This window comes from Oreochromis niloticus, linkage group LG11 (assembly GCF_001858045.2).
Source record: "Oreochromis niloticus isolate F11D_XX linkage group LG11, O_niloticus_UMD_NMBU, whole genome shotgun sequence".
Taxonomy (NCBI): Eukaryota; Metazoa; Chordata; class Actinopteri; order Cichliformes; family Cichlidae; genus Oreochromis; species Oreochromis niloticus.
Genome location: NC_031976.2, coordinates 13192435 through 13207331, shown reverse-complemented (window position 1 = coordinate 13207331; position 14897 = coordinate 13192435).

The following is a 14897-nucleotide window of genomic DNA, read 5'->3' as shown; positions in this document are numbered from 1 at the left end:
TGGTGTGTATGCTCTATGTTTTCATTATTTTTTTAATTCCAATGCTGTATAATACTTTTTGATATGATGCATTTAACCTATTGTGGAGATTCAAGAATTATTTTATTGCTGCCATATAACCTGCATTATTATAGTTGCATTAATAACATATTTTACAGCATTATCTATTAGTAATATTTTCACAGGGTTCATATTGTATTGAAGATGTTTGCATCACATTGACCTTTTCTACTTACAGGTTTAGTTATATCAATCTATACACATTGCATATTTGTGCTTATTTGGAGTTGATGTTCCATCCAAAAGGGTCTTAGCTTCACTGGTGCGACTGTCCAGGTGATACATGCTGAGGGAAGATGAGAACATAGGTTGACTGCATGCATGCTTACAATACACATAAATCTAATAACAGGCTTGAGCGAAGGCCCAAATGTATTCTGCTTCTTTTGTACCTGTTGCATTTTAGTCTACTTGGTGACTGATGACGAGGGTCAATAATTAGCCCTTAGAGACCATGAAGCTTGAAATTTATTGCCTTGTATCAAAGGTGTTACAGAAAAGAGAAGTTTTATGTCTGTTTATAGCCATTAAAGATGTACAAGATGTACCATTGACTGTAAACATGTATTTTTAATCTGTAATTGACGTACGGGGGCGTGATCCCTATGCTATAAAATCAGCGTCCAGTGTATTTTTGTTGGAAATATATGCTGATACTCTCTCCTGTGTGTAATAAACTCACCGTTTGATTGCACTCTTCTGGGCCTCCGTGGTTTGTTTCACTGCTCTGCATTGATTGATTCCCACACTATGTATGCTGGCCTGGGAATCCAGACTAAGACACCGTGTTGATCTACAGAAATCTCTGGAAATTTCTCAGTTTCAGCCTTCAATATGTTATCTTTTTACTATTTCGAATTTAATATTGCACTTGGACTAAACCACAGCATTAATATGTTAAAACTAATGTAATGTAATGTTGTATGAGCATTACAGACATCTATGTATGTGCCAACTGGGCAGCAGTCTAGATTTGACTTTGCCAGTGCCACTAATTGAACAGCCAGTCCTGATGTGAAAAGTAATTCTAATTCCAGTTCATCCTGTCACATTGTTCCAGGTGGACAGGATGAATTAGAGTTGATGACATTTTCCTCCAGCTCCATTTGGATATTTCCCCCTCTAATTGATCATTAGGAAATCCTGTGGAGAGCACAGATTCACAGCCATATCATTATTAGAAATTATAACTTGATGAATCAAAAAAGAAAAATTATGAAAGTTTAATTTATTGACACAAATGAATAATTAAGATACTGGTGACATAAACATATACATTTTAATAGATGTGAAATTAGGAAACTTAAAAATGTGTTAAAGAAGTAAAGATGGGCAGAAGTACACCAAACTACAAAAACTGTGTCTACAAATTGTAGATAATTTCAGAATAATGTAAAATCATAAAGACTTTCATCTTCATAATAAATGAAAAGAGCCTGAACACTGGAGATGTTCCTGTGGCATGCCTGTAATTTTGGGCCTTAGACAGCACTGCATTGAAACATGCATGATGGAAATCACTGCATGAGTACAGAAACCATTTTCTGTAAACACAGTTCATAGACAGCCATCCACAATGCAAGTTAAAGCTCCATCGTGCAAAAAGAAGTCATATATGAACATAATCCAAAACCACTGCCGAGTTCTTTTAGCCAGGTTATTGGAAATGGCTTAAGGCAAAGTGTAAAACTGTTCTGTGGTCAGATGAATCAAAATTTGAAATTCTTTTTGGAAAACATGAACACTGCATTGTCTGGACTAAAGGAGAGGGTTTGCTATCAGTGCTAAATTCAAAAGCCTGCACATAAGTTTGCATATTTGGAAAGGCATCATCAATGCTGAAGGTATTTACAGGTTTTGCATATTTCAGCAATGCTAAACTGCATACTGCATCTTTTATAACACCTTGGCTGCCTAGTAGAAGAGTTAACTGGCCTTCCTGCAGTTCACACCTTTCATCAGTTTAAAAACATTTTTTGAATCACGAAACAAAAGAAAGGCTATTAGAAAGAGCCAGGACAGTAGTAATATACCTATAGCTTTTTTTGCCCCCCCCCCCCCCCCACCCCACACCCCACCCCACACCCCCCACACCCCCACACCCCCCCCACCACCGCATCCCCCTCCGCGTCCATGTGCGCGCGAACGGACCTTGCGCGTGAACGGACTTTGCGCGTGAACGGACTTGTGAGTTCAGAGATCATATGTTTACATGTGTTTAATAGCGTTTTATTTAATGAAACCATTATGTGTTTTAATTAAACTCTTTTTTAAAGGATGTATAGGTCTCGGAGTTCTGTTATTTAGACATAGATGATTTAATTTAACTAGTTTAGGGGTATTTTTCTTTAGGGCTCTGAAACACACAGAGGCAATAGTTTTTAAACAGAAAGTTTTTCCACCTTCTAAAAACACATATTCACACGAGCATTTAATTTAGCTAGTTTTAGGGGTATTTTCTTTTTCTTTAGGGCTCTGAAACACACAGGTGTAATAGTTTTAAACAGAAAGTTTTTTCCACCTTCTAAAAACACATATTCACACGCAGCATTTAATTTAGCTAGTTTTAGGGGTATTTTTCTTTTCTTTAGGGCTCTGAAACACACAGAGGCTAATAATTTTAAACAGAAAGTTTTTTCCACCTTCTAAAAACACATATTCACACGCAGCATTTAATTTAACTAGTTTTAGGGGTATTTTTGCTTTTTCTTTAGGGCTCTGAAACACACAGGGGTGTAATAGTTTAAACAGAAAGTTTTTTCCACCTTCTAAAAACACATATTCACACACAGCATTTAATTTAACTAGTTTTAGGGGTATTTTTCTTTTTCTTTAGGGCTCTGAAACACACAGAGGCTAATAGTTTTTTAAACAGAAAGTTTTTCCACCTTCTAAAAACACATATTCACACACAGAGGCTATTAGTTTCAAACAGAATACCACAAACAGCAGGCATTCCTTTAGAAATAAACAGGGATTCTTAATTCTGCAACATTTAGACAGAGGGGGGGGGGGGGTTACAGTTAGACCCCCTACAGTCAGCAGAAGAGGCATACTTATCAACAGCATCTCAATTGTACTGCCATAGTTTTCAATACAAACAGTCTCCTTATCTTATGGCAGAGGTCCGGCTGTGCTAGGTCCATCGGAGCCACTATAGCTTTTATCATGCCATTACACTTGTACTGACCATCCCCAAACAGGCATCACCTTGTTACACTTATCTCTACATCTCGGGGCCAGCTGAAACCAAGCCCACACCTATATAAAAATGCCCTAAGCAGCCACACTAACCCTTTACATCGGTCATTGAGAGCATAACACTTTCGTTCATCAGCACGAGCATTTTACTTTTAATTTAACTAGTTTAGGAGCATTTTGCTTTTCTTTACCGCTCTGAAACACACAGAGGCTAATAGTTTCAAACAGTGTCACAAATAACATGTATTCCTTTAGAAATAAACTATGATACTTCTAAAAACAAACAAACACATATTCTTTCCTCATCACTAGCCAATTCACCATTTTATTTAAATATCTGAATTTTCGGAATAATGATCCAAGCGGGACACAGAGGCTGCTAGTTTAACGCACCAGAATGCAAATATAAATAAATGCATGACTATCCTGAGAGCTACCTGCAGCGACACCTTTCTTTCAGACGGATGCCTGGATGTGCGTTGGAGCCGACTGTGCTACCCGCACACAGCGTTTCTGACCTACGGGCGCTGCTTATACAACAGAGAAAAGCAACAATACAGCGTGTTTCTCTGCTCCAAGACATCGGCGGGCCTTTCACACGGTAAGCATGTCTGTTATACCCAGCACATAAATGTCTGGTATGTCAGTGCTGATTATACAAACCCTGTTTAAAATGTGACACATATGTTGTCCGAAAACAATCCTCTAAATTTGCAAAGTTACTGATTTAAAAATATATTTTCGAATTTTTAGTTGCATGTCAAACACACGATAGACTCTTGAGCGTATTTATTTATATAGCTACATTCACAACGGTACAACCATGCTAAATAAAAGATGCCCAAGCACCAAAGCACTCTAATGCAAGCCTCTAAACTACATGTTGATAAGTGCATGAAGTTAACCTCTACAGCTGAAAACAGTTTGTATCCGCACTCTGAGGTCTACTGAATTGTTTTTAATATTGCGCTTTTTCACGAACTGCAGATGATGAATTCCTCTTTATTGGACATAATGTCCTTAAGCTATTGTTGCTCATACTTACAGAGTTCCCTAGCTACTTCTTTACTATGTCAGTAAACTTTTCGAAAAGGAAGGTGCTGTAGATTTAAAGAAACATCCTAATTGAAGCAAAGGCAAAAAATTGGAATGAATTTTATGTGACTGTTCATATTAAAGCCAACAACAAGTGAAAATCCAAAACCGACTCCAATGCTTTGTATTAATGATCTCCCCCTCTCTCTCTCTCTCTCTGTGTGTGTGTGTGTGTGTGTGTGTGTGTGAGTGTGTGTGTGTGTGCCCTCACAGAAGGAAGGTCACAGCAGGAGCTTTTTCAAACGCGTTTCCAATCATTTTTACAAGAAGTGTAGCTCATACAATGGTATTATTGTATTATTTGCGATACTTTATAAATATGAAACTCTAAAGATTTTGAGCTCATGCAAATTGTGAAACAAGAATCTAAATATTTTGTGTCACAATGATTTCTATAAAAGCATGTTGTTTATGGGGATAATGTAACAAATCTTTTGTGGCCCTATTAATGATCACTGGTAATTGAAGAGGAAGCTGAACCCCGGCTCTGGACATTTTCATGACAAGCGACAGCGCAGACATCTGCTAATGAGAGAACATGTTTTATCATCATAAACACTGTGATATGAAGCATCGTTAAAGTGTCACTTCAGTAATGTTTTTAATAGATGACTTTAAACACTAAACTCTAATTTCTGTGGTTTATTTTAAGCTTACAACATGTGGTAAGACGATGAGTTTTACTTCACACTGTCCGTGTTATGTGTATCTATTTATCATGTATGCTACTTTGCTCTGTGGACTGTAAAATGTTTCATTGTGTTCATGAAATAAACCAGACTTTCACCGTCTGAATCTTTTACTGTTTTTCTGCTTTTGTACACTCCAAGTTTGACAACCTACAGACATCCAGAGTTAACTCACTAACAATGTGGAGCAGTCTCAGTGTATTTAGCAGCTTTTCCCCTAACACAACCAACTGAGAGAAACGCTTGTAGTCCTCACTTTGGTCATTTTGAACGTTGAAGGAGATTTGTTCCATAGACACCTTATACTAGTGTTCTATTTAAATTCAGATTCCTTTTATAGTTTGCGGTTTCTTTACTAACACATTTGTAGATAAGTTTATTGCTGAACCACACAGCTAGCAGTCTCACTCACTCTCTAGGTTTTGAAGTTTTGTGTGTGTGTGTGTGTGTGTAATGGTTTAGTCTATCAAACCTTACCCTTTTTCTCCCAGTATCACAACAGTATGACTCCCAAAGTACGGATCAGTAAACAACCAATGATTCTAAAGCCAGAACAGAAAGATACAGTTGGAAGATGCATGATTGCGTTTTTATGACGCATAGTAAAACTACCCCCTCTTCTTCTTCTCTGTGTTGTTGTTGTTGTTCTTGTGTGTGTGTGTGTGTGTGTGTGTGTGTGTGTGTGCCTTAGAAGTCAAATAATACATTAGCCACACTTAAAAAACAAAAAACATCTGAATTTCATTTAGAACTGAGATTCTAACTTGTAAGCAGAAATCTTATGCTCAGCCACAAACATGTTTCCCCACTTTCACAATGCTGAGGTGTCAAATCCACAACCCCCAACAAATGGTTTGTTACACGCGGGTGTGAAGGGCAAGCTTTACTTACACAGCCTTACACACAGTAGATTTATAAAGTTTTTGGGGACAATGGTTTAGCCACAGATGTAACTACTACTTTTGATAAAAACCACTCCACCTGTTTATTTCTTAAGAAATTAAGCTCTTATTTATACATGTCTACACAATAATAGACACCGTGTGCTCTGTGACATTATAGTCTTCTACTTCAGCGTTCATTGGTTTGCATTTTAAACTCCCAACCTTTCAGGTTGTTATGAACGACTTATATTTCTAACATTTTGTGATATAAAAGTGAACCATGTGGGGTTTTTTTTTAATTTTCTGTGTGATGGAATGACTTAAGACACGAGTTATTTAAACAATTCTAAACGACAGTGTGATGGCCATAGTACTTTATGCTGGACCAAATATGTTAAGGATAATGTTTATCAACGTAAAATTGCAAAGAACCTTTGAATAGATTATAACATTTTGTAAACAGTTACCTCAGAACCTGTACTGTCAGCCCTATGTATGTAAGGTGAAACTTTCCACAGTACTTACACTTAAGTAACTAAACACATAAAGTCACCCTTTACCAATAATCCACAGCTCCTTGAAAAAAGTAGCACAAACAGACAACTGACTCAGCAATGATGAGTAGAGCTACCCGAGGCCGAGACTCAAGCAGAAGAAAATTAAAAGTTTTGGTTTTTGCGGCTCGAAAAATTAAAGAAAGTATGTTTAATAATTCAACAAGACCAGCACCTTCAACACGTGTACATTCAAATTTTGAATCAGACTAACATCGATGTTGTTCAATAGTTTTTATCCGTTCAAAAAAAGCCATTTTACGGCTTTAATGTTTCCAGCTGATAAGGAGAATGAGTGCATTTCATCAAATGCGCGTCCAAAGGCTTTAAACATCCGCTTTGTCTGTAAAGACAGTATCAAACTACAGAGCATTGTTTTTACTAAAATTCAACATTTTCAGATGAAAATTTGGCTGCTTTTTTTCACTGTAACACCCCCCTCATTGCCATTTTTAGGATATTCTCGGTGATCCCATTTTTATCATATTTATGCTTTTGGGACTGAGGGTATCTAATACGTACATCGTCACAGTGTATTGTACTACCAACTGTGAGGGCTCTGCTTTTGCTTTGAGCAGACTGTTTTTTATTTTGTCTCCTGAGTGTGTGTTTTTCAAACGAGATCCTCCTCCTCAGTTTGATTTTGTTACCACAAACTTTGTGTAAAGTTCACAACAGAGGTAAAGAGATTTAAACACACCAGTTTAAGGAGGCAGGGGTTGGACCAGCTGCACAGGGCAGGTGAAGCAAGAGTGTCAGGGGAGATGTGCAACAGAAGCAGAGGGAACATTTTACAAGATGATAAATGCCACATTTAGGTGATTAAGGATTTGTTGACAGATTAAAAGACACGGCCGTCAGAGTTCAACAACATTACAGTTTGATTAAATAAAAAGTTTTAAACTACACAAGGTTCATTTTCTCCTCTGATAGTAATCATATTAAACATGTCAAGAAAGAAAGAGTACAAAGAAAATAGTAAATGTGTGTCTAATTCAACTCTTCCTGTGAACCTTATATGGTGATGGCCAGAGGGCCGATGGCGCGATATGGCAGCCTCGCCTCTATCAGCCTGCCCCAGGGCATCTGTGGCTACAACAGTAGCTTGCCTCCACCTGTGTGTGAATGTGAGAGTGAATGAATAGTGGCATTGTAAAGCAATTTGGGTGCCTTGAAAAGCGCTATATGAAATCCAATCCATTATTATTATTATTATCATTATTATATCATCCCTTAATATGTTCGGTGTTACAAACTTGAAGAATCAGAAAAAAGATCATCAGACATTAATCTAATCAGTTTTCAGCCTTCATTCATTCATATTGAAAAGTTGGAAATCTTCCCTGCTAGACCAAAGTGTAGCGTTTAACACCGTTGACCATAACATTTTATTACAGCTATTATTAAATGGAGAGGCCTCTTCACACACTGAGGTTAATTATGAAGCTCCACAGGCTTCTGTGCAAAGAACAGTTCTGTTTACATTATACGTGCTTTAGAAGACATAGCGTACATTTTCACTGCTATGCATATGATACCCACTTTTATTGGTTAAACTGTCGGGATGTCTTAGACACATAATGAGCTTTAATTTTCTGCTTCTAAGTTCAGATAAAACTGAGGTTATCGTAACGGGGCGTAAAAATCTTAGAAACACTGGCTAACAAAATCCTTACTCTGGACGGCATTGCCTCGAGTAGTCTGTTGTAGTGATTTTGGCGCATTATAAGTAAATTGAAACATACAATCCCATAGCACAACATCAACATTTATTTATATACAAAAATAAAAATGCTTTTTTACAGAAAAGAATTGTAACTTCATATTTTATCAACGATTACGCGGGTACATAGGGTAAGTCCTCATCATTATCCCATAGCGGTTCCGGTAATCTCTCAGGACCATGGAAGGGTGGCCATGCCCAGTCTACCTCATCAATGTCTGGAGAGTCGCCGAAATACAAAAATCTTCCTCGTTGTCAGTGTCCATAGTCCACAGTTGTGGTGGTGAAGGGGGTGGGCTCCACTCTGATACTGGTGAATACGGTGCGTCTTCACTCCAATCTTCAAATGCAGGGTTGGTGGATGGCTCTTCAGAGAGTAAAGATTGCCCAGCATCCCTGATAGTACCAAGTACCAAGTATGTACCAGGTTCAGCCACTTTGATGGTTGATTGAACAGAAGGGTTGGAAGATGCCATTTTCATGGAGAATTTCAAGTCCAACAGATGAAAATTACCGCTCTTTTCCAAAGTTGCAACTGCTAGAGAGACACGTTGGCCAACTCTACGGTTTTTGAAAATTGTTGCCACTCCTACCCACAACCTTTAGATCAACCCACTTCCAGATCACGCCCCCTCCTGTTATTTTAAAAAGAACACCGCCGTCTCAATCCTTCAAACCATTTTTTAGCTCAAAAACCAGAAGTATGGCCTCTACAGCCCTGCGCCACACTGAGGAGGAGGAAAGTTCTGCGGCCGAGGGCACAATAGTACCTGACACGCCCAGTTACTATCGCCCTTGGAGAAGCAGCAGCAGCAAGCCGACGAGCTTGACGGTTGGGCATCTTCTTTTTTCATCGATACCGTGAAAACCGCGGTGTATCATCTAGTCAACCTAGTAATCAACAGGTACCTAACTGACGAATGCAACGGCTGTAAGTCCGATCACCCCGCCAGAAACAACACGAGTGTGTGCAAGTCTTGGAGGATGACTTTTACGCTGAAATTATCACAGCATCAGAAAAAGACTCCTCACCCCACGTTTCATTCCATCTATTCAACGGCTTCTGATTGCTCGCAACATCAAAATGGACGACGTCAAAGTCCGCATGGTGGCGGAAACTCTCTTGCACGAACTGAAATCGGAAAGGAAAGTCTTTGACGCCATAGCCGAGGCATACACCAATCTGGTGGGGTTGGACATGGTGAAAATCAGACAGCTACGGCTGGTCGCAGAGTGTTACAAAGGAGGCTGCTAATGTTTTCTTTGAAAGACTGATTTTTCTTTCTTAAAACGTGTAACCTGCATTTTACCAAAGAATGTATCCAACATTTAGTGCATTTTTAAAACATGTACCCACGTAATCGTTGATAAAATATGAAGTTACAATTCTTTTCTGTAAAAAAGCATTTTTATTTTTGTATATAAATAAATGTTGATGTTGTGCTATGGGATTGTATGTTTCAATTTTACTTATAATGCGCCAAAATCACTACAACAGACTACTCGAGGCAATGCCGTCCAGAGTAAGGATTTTGTTAGCCAGTGTTTCTAAGATTTTTACGCCCCGTTACGATAACCTCAGTTTTATCTGAACTTAGAAGCAGAAAATTAAAGCTCATTATGTGTCTAAGACATCCCGACAGTTTAACCAATAAAAGTGGGTATCATATGCATAGCAGTGAAATGTACGCTATGTCTTCTAAAGCACGTATAATGTAAACAGAACTGTTCTTTGCACAGAAGCCTGTGGAGCTTCATAATTAACCTCAGTGTGTGAAGAGGCCTCTCCATTTAATAATAGCTGTAATAAATGTTATGGTCAACGGTGTTAAACGCTACACTTTGGTCTAGCAGGGAAGATTTCCAACTTTTCAATATGAATGAATGAAGGCTGAAAACTGATTAGATTAATGTCTGATGATCTTTTTTCTGATTCTTCAAGTTTGTAACACCGAACATATTAAGGGATGATATAATAATGATAATAATAATAATAATGGATTGGATTTCATATAGCGCTTTTCAAGGCACCCAAATTGCTTTACAATGCCACTATTCATTCACTCTCACATTCACACACAGGTGGAGGCAAGCTACTGTTGTAGCCACAGATGCCCTGGGGCAGGCTGATAGAGGCGAGGCTGCCATATCGCGCCATCGGCCCCTCTGGCCATCACCATATAAGGTTCACAGGAAGAGTTGAATTAGACACACATTTACTATTTTTCTTTGTACTCTTTCTTTCTTGACATGTTTAATATGATTACTATCAGAGGAGAAAATGAACCTTGTGTAGTTTAAAACTTTTTATTTAATCAAACTGTAATGTTGTTGAACTCTGACGGCCGTGTCTTTTAATCTTGTCAACAAATCCTTAATCACCTAAATGTGGCATTTATCATCTTGTAAAATGTTCCCTCTGCTTCTGTTGCACATCTCCCTGACACTCTTTGCTTCACCTGCCCTGTGCAGCTGGTCCAACCCCTGCCTCCTTAAACTGGTGTGTTTAAATCTCTTTACCTCTGTTGTGAACTTCACACAAAGTTTGTGGTAACAAAATCAAACTGAGGAGGAGGATCTCGTTTGAAAAACACACACTCAGGAGACAAAATAAAAAACAGTCTGCTCAAAGCAAAAGCAGAGCCCTCACAGTTGGTAGTACAATACACTGTGACGATGTACGTATTAGATACCCTCAGTCCCAAAAGCATAAATATGATAAAAATGGGATCACCGAGAATATCCTAAAAATGGCAATGAGGGGGGTGTTACAGTGAAAAAAGCAGCCAAATTTTCATCTGAAAATGTTGAATTTTAGTAAAAACAATGCTCTGTAGTTTGATACTGTCTTTACAGACAAAGCGGATGTTTAAAGCCTTTGGACGCGCATTTGATGAAATGCACTCATTCTCCTTATCAGCTGGAAACATTAAAGCCGTAAAATGGCTTTTTTTGAACGGATAAAACTATTGAACAACATCGATGTTAGTCTGATTCAAAATTTGAATGTACACGTGTTGAAGGTGCTGGTCTTGTTGAATTATTAAACATACTTTCTTTAATTTTTCGAGCCGCAAAAACCAAAACTTTTAATTTTCTTCTGCTTGAGTCTCGGCCTCGGGGTAGCTCTACTCATCATTGCTGAGTCAGTTGTCTGTTTGTGCTACTTTTTTCAAGGAGCTGTGGATTATTGGTAAAGGGTGACTTTATGTGTTTAGTTACTTAAGTGTAAGTACTGTGGAAAGTTTCACCTTACATACATAGGGCTGACAGTACAGGTTCTGAGGTAACTGTTTACAAAATGTTATAATCTATTCAAAGGTTCTTTGCAATTTTACGTTGATAAACATTATCCTTAACATATTTGGTCCAGCATAAAGTACTATGGCCATCACACTGTCGTTTAGAATTGTTTAAATAACTCGTGTCTTAAGTCATTCCATCACACAGAAAATTAAAAAAAAACCCCACATGGTTCACTTTTATATCACAAAATGTTAGAAATATAAGTCGTTCATAACAACCTGAAAGGTTGGGAGTTTAAAATGCAAACCAATGAACGCTGAAGTAGAAGACTATAATGTCACAGAGCACACGGTGTCTATTATTGTGTAGACATGTATAAATAAGAGCTTAATTTCTTAAGAAATAAACAGGTGGAGTGGTTTTTATCAAAAGTAGTAGTTACATCTATGGCTAAACCATTGTCCCCAAAAACTTTATAAATCTACTGTGTGTAAGGCTGTGTAAGTAAAGCTTGCCCTTCACACCCGCGTGTAACAAACCATTTGTTGGGGGTTGTGGATTTGACACCTCAGCATTGTGAAAGTGGGGAAACATGTTTGTGGCTGAGCATAAGATTTCTGCTTACAAGTTAGAATCTCAGTTCTAAATGAAATTCAGATGTTTTTTGTTTTTTTAAGTGTGGCTAATGTATTATTTGACTTCTAAGGCACACACACACACACACACACACACACACACACACAAGAACAACAACAACAACACAGAGAAGAAGAAGAGGGGGTAGTTTTACTATGCGTCATAAAAACGCAATCATGCATCTTCCAACTGTATCTTTCTGTTCTGGCTTTAGAATCATTGGTTGTTTACTGATCCGTACTTTGGGAGTCATACTGTTGTGATACTGGGAGAAAAAGGGTAAGGTTTGATAGACTAAACCATTACACACACACACACACACACAAAACTTCAAAACCTAGAGAGTGAGTGAGACTGCTAGCTGTGTGGTTCAGCAATAAACTTATCTACAAATGTGTTAGTAAAGAAACCGCAAACTATAAAAGGAATCTGAATTTAAATAGAACACTAGTATAAGGTGTCTATGGAACAAATCTCCTTCAACGTTCAAAATGACCAAAGTGAGGACTACAAGCGTTTCTCTCAGTTGGTTGTGTTTAGGGGAAAAGCTGCTAAATACACTGAGACTGCTCCACATTGTTAGTGAGTTAACTCTGGATGTCTGTAGGTTTGTCAAACTTGGAGTGTACAAAAGCAGAAAAACAGTAAAAGATTCAGACGGTGAAAGTCTGGTTTATTTCATGAACACAATGAAACATTTTACAGTCCACAGAGCAAAGTAGCATACATGATAAATAGATACACATAACACGGACAGTGTGAAGTAAAACTCATCGTCTTACCACATGTTGTAAGCTTAAAATAAACCACAGAAATTAGAGTTTAGTGTTTTAAAGTCATCTATTAAAAACATTACTGAAGTGACACTTTAACGATGCTTCATATCACAGTGTTTATGATGATAAAACATGTTCTCTCATTAGCAGATGTCTGCGCTGTCGCTTGTCATGAAAATGTCCAGAGCCGGGGTTCAGCTTCCTCTTCAATTACCAGTGATCATTAATAGGGCCACAAAAGATTTGTTACATTATCCCCATAAACAACATGCTTTTATAGAAATCATTGTGACACAAAATATTTAGATTCTTGTTTCACAATTTGCATGAGCTCAAAATCTTTAGAGTTTCATATTTATAAAGTATCGCAAATAATACAATAATACCATTGTATGAGCTACACTTCTTGTAAAAATGATTGGAAACGCGTTTGAAAAAGCTCCTGCTGTGACCTTCCTTCTGTGAGGGCACACACACACACACTCACACACACACACACACACACACACACACAGAGAGAGAGAGAGAGAGGGGGAGATCATTAATACAAAGCATTGGAGTCGGTTTTGGATTTTCACTTGTTGTTGGCTTTAATATGAACAGTCACATAAAATTCATTCCAATTTTTTGCCTTTGCTTCAATTAGGATGTTTCTTTAAATCTACAGCACCTTCCTTTTCGAAAAGTTTACTGACATAGTAAAGAAGTAGCTAGGGAACTCTGTAAGTATGAGCAACAATAGCTTAAGGACATTATGTCCAATAAAGAGGAATTCATCATCTGCAGTTCGTGAAAAAGCGCAATATTAAAAACAATTCAGTAGACCCTCAGAGTGCGGATACAAACTGTTTTCAGCTGTAGAGGTTAACTTCATGCACTTATCAACATGTAGTTTAGAGGCTTGCATTAGAGTGCTTTGGTGCTTGGGCATCTTTTATTTAGCATGGTTGTACCGTTGTGAATGTAGCTATATAAATAAATACGCTCAAGAGTCTATCGTGTGTTTGACATGCAACTAAAAATTCGAAAATATATTTTTAAATCAGTAACTTTGCAAATTTAGAGGATTTGTTTTCGGACAACATATGTGTCACATTTTAAACAGGGTTTGTATAATCAGCACTGACATACAGACATTTATGTGCTGGGTATAACAGACATGCTTACCGTGTGAAAGGCCCGCCGATGTCTTGGAGCAGAGAAACACGCTGTATTGTTGCTTTTCTCTGTTGTATAAGCAGCGCCCGTAGGTCAGAAACGCTGTGTGCGGGTAGCACAGTCGGCTCCAACGCACATCCAGGCATCCGTCTGAAAGAAAGGTGTCGCTGCAGGTAGCTCTCAGGATAGTCATGCATTTATTTATATTTGCATTCTGGTGCGTTAAACTAGCAGCCTCTGTGTCCCGCTTGGATCATTATTCCGAAAATTCAGATATTTAAATAAAATGGTGAATTGGCTAGTGATGAGGAAAGAATATGTGTTTGTTTGTTTTTAGAAGTATCATAGTTTATTTCTAAAGGAATACATGTTATTTGTGACACTGTTTGAAAACTATTAGCCTCTGTGTGTTTCAGAGCGGTAAAGAAAAGCAAAATGCTCCTAAACTAGTTAAATTAAAAGTAAAATGCTCGTGCTGATGAACGAAAGTGTTATGCTCTCAATGACCGATGTAAAGGGTTAGTGTGGCTGCTTAGGGCATTTTTATATAGGTGTGGGGCTTGGTTTCAGCTGGCCTCCGAGATGTAGAGATAAAGGTGTAAACAAAGGTGATGCCTGTTTGGAGGATGGTCAGTACAAAGTGTAATGGCATGATAAAAGCTATAGTGGCTCCGATGGACCTAGCACAGCCGGACCTCTGCCATAAGATAAAGGAGACTGTTTGTATTGAAAACTATGGCAGTACAATTGAGATGCTGTTGATAAGTATGGCCTCTTCTGCTGACTGTAGGGGGTCTAACTGTAACCCCCCCCCCCCCCCCCCCCCCCTCTGTCTAAATGTTGCAGAATTAAGAATCCCTGTTTATTTCTAAAGG